Here is a 3,031-nt window from a genome sequence, read left to right as displayed (position 1 = left end):
GTAGGTTCTTCCTCCAGGGTGTGCTGTTTTTCTTCCTGTTTTTGCTTTTTCAATTGATTTTGTGACTTCTCATGATCATCATCCTACAAAAAAACATAAAATAACAAAAGAGAATAGATAAAATATAACATTGGGTTGCCTCCCAACAAGCGCTTCTTTAATGTCATTAGCTTGACAGAGGACTCTCATGGAGCCTCAGAACTGCTCAGAGCTATGTTGGAACCTCCCAACACCAAACTTAGAGTTTGAATGTAGGGGTTCAACACCAAACTTAGAAGTTGGTTGTGGCCTCCCAACACCAAACTTAGAGTTTGACTGTGGGGGCTCTGTTTGGCTCTGTTTTGAGAGAAGCTCTTCATGCTTCCTCTCCATGGTGACAGAGGGATATCCTTGAGCCTTAAACACCAAGGATTCTTCATTCACTTGAATGATCAATTCTCCTCTATCAACATCAATCACAGCCCTTGCTGTGGCTAGGAAGGGTCTGCCAAGGATGATGGATTCATCCATGCACTTCCCAGTCTCTAGGACTATGAAATCAGCAGGGATGTAATGGTCTTCAACTTTTACCAGAACATCCTCTACAAGTCCATAGGCTTGTTTTCTTGAATTGTCTGCCATCTCTAGTGAGATTTTTGCAGCTTGCACCTCAAAGATCCCTAACTTCTCCATTACAGAGAGAGGCATGAGGTTTACACTTGACCCTAAGTCACACAAGGCCTTCTTGAAGGTCATGGTGCCTATGGTACAAGGTATTGAAAACTTCCCAGGATCCTGTCTCTTTTGAGGTAGTTTCTGCCTAGACAAGTCATCCAGTTCTTTGGTGAGCAAAGGGGGTTCATCTTCCCAAGTCTCATTTCCAAATAACTTGTCATTTAGCTTCATGATTGCTCCAAGGTATTTAGCAACTTGCTCTTCAGTGACATACTCATCCTCTTCAGAGGAAGAATACTCATCAAAGCTCATGAATGGCAGAAGTAAGTCCAATGGAATCTCTATGGTCTCATTTTGAGCCTCAGATTCCCATGGTTCCTCATTGGGGAACTCATTGGAGGCCAGTGGACGTCCATTGAGGTCTTCCTCAGTGGCGTTCACTGCCTCTCCTCCCTCTCCCATTTCGGCCATGTTGATGGCCTTGCACTCTCCTTTTGGATTTTCTTCTGTATTGCTTGGAAGAGTACTAGGAGGGAGTTCAGTAATTTTCTTGCTCAGCTGCCCCACTTGTGCCTCCAAATTTCTAATGGAGGACCTTGTTTTAGTCATGAAACTTTGAGTGGTTTTGATTAGATCAGAGACCATGGTTGCTAAGTCAGAAGTGTTCTGCTTAGAACTCTCTGTCTGTTGCTGAGAAGATGATGGAAAAGGTTTGCTATTGTTAAACCTGTTTCTTCCACCATTATTGTTGTTGAAACCTTGTTGAGGTCTCTGTTGATCCTTCCATGAGAGATTTGGATGATTTCTCCATGAAGGATTATAGGTGTTTCCATAGGGTTCTCCCATGTAATTCACCTCTTCTATTGAAGGGTTCTCAGGATCATAAGCTTCTTCTTCAGATGAAGCCTCCTTAGTACTACCTGGTGCATTTTGCATTCCAGACAGACTTTGAGAAATCAAATTGACTTGCTGAGTCAATATTTTGTTCTGAGCCAATATGGCATTCAGAGTGTCAATCTCAAGAACTCCTTTCTTCTGACTAGTCCCATTGTTCACAGGATTCCTTTCAGAAGTGTACATGAATTGGTTATTTGCAACCATTTCAATCAGCTCTTGAGCTTCTGTAGGCGTCTTCTTCAGATGAAGAGATCCTCCAGTAGAGCTATCCAAAGACATCTTGGACAGTTCAGAGAGACCATCATAGAAAATACCTATGATGCTCCATTCAGAAAGCATATCAGTGGGACACTTTCTGATTAACTGTTTGTATCTTTCCCAAGCTTCATAGAGGGATTCTCCTTCCTTCTGTCTGAAGGTTTGGACTTCCACTCTAAGCTTACTCAATTTTTGAGGTGGAAAAAACTTTGCCAAGAAGGCATTGACTAGCTTTTCCCAAGAGTTCAGGCTTTCTTTAGGTTGTGAGTCCAACCATGTCCTAGCTCTGTCTCTTACAGCAAAAGGGAATAGCATAAGTCTGTAGACCTCAGGGTCAACCCCATTAGTCTTGACAGTGTCACAGATTTGCAAGAACTCAGCTAAAAACTGATGAGGATCTTCCAATGGAAGTCCATGGAACTTGCAATTCTGTTGCATTAGAGAAACTAATTGAGGCTTAAGCTCAAAGTTGTTTGCTCCAATGGCAGGGATAGAGATGCTTCTCCCATAGAAGTCGGGAGTAGGTGCAGTAAAGTCACCCAGCACCTTCCTTGCATTGTTGGCATTGTTGTTGTTTTCGGCTGCCATGGGTTCTTCTTCTTTGAAGATTTCTGTTAGGTCCTCTACAGAGAGTTGTGCCTTAGCTTCTCTTAGCTTTCGCTTCAAGGTCCTTTCATGTTCAGGATCAGCCTCAACAAGAATGCTTTTGTCCTTGCTCCTGCTCATAAGAAAGAGAAGAGAACAAGAAAATGTGGAATCCTCTATGTCACAGTATAGAGATCCCTTGAGGTGTCAGAGGAAAAGAAAAATAGAAGGCAGAAGTAGATAATTCGAACTTATCAAAGAAGATGGAGTTCGAATTTTGCATTAAGGAATAGTGTTAGTCCATAAATAGAAGGATGTGAGAAGAAGGGAAGCAATTTTCGAAAATTAAGTAAGAAATTTTGAAAACATTTTGAAAAAAACACTAATTAATTTTCGAAAACCAAGAGTGGGAAAGAGATCAAGTGATTTTTGAAAAAGATTTTGAAATTCGAAATTAAAAAGATATAATTGAAAATTATTTTAAAAAAGATGTGGTTAAGAAGATATGATTGATTTTAAAAAGATGTGATTGAAGAGATATGATTTGAAAAACATTTAAAAAGATTTGATTTTGAAAATTAATGACTTGGCTATCAAGAAAAGATATGATTCAAACATTAAACCTTTCTCAACAGAA

General features: G+C 40.3%; 1 non-coding gene across 1 annotated transcript; it reads left to right on the top strand.

Annotated features, from left to right (window-relative positions):
* Window positions 1-1,884: 1,884 nt before the first annotated feature.
* LOC112704323 (small nucleolar RNA R71) lies at window positions 1,885-1,992 on the top strand. Its single transcript, XR_003154955.1, has one exon. It is a non-coding gene; the product is annotated as a small nucleolar RNA R71 (small nucleolar RNA).
* The last annotated feature ends 1,039 nt before the right edge of the window (window positions 1,993-3,031 follow it).

Source organism: Arachis hypogaea, chromosome 7 (assembly GCF_003086295.3).
Source record: "Arachis hypogaea cultivar Tifrunner chromosome 7, arahy.Tifrunner.gnm2.J5K5, whole genome shotgun sequence".
NCBI classification, from domain to species: Eukaryota; Viridiplantae; Streptophyta; class Magnoliopsida; order Fabales; family Fabaceae; genus Arachis; species Arachis hypogaea.
Note: the sequence above shows the minus strand (reverse complement) of the source record. Positions and strands in the feature narration are given on the sequence as shown.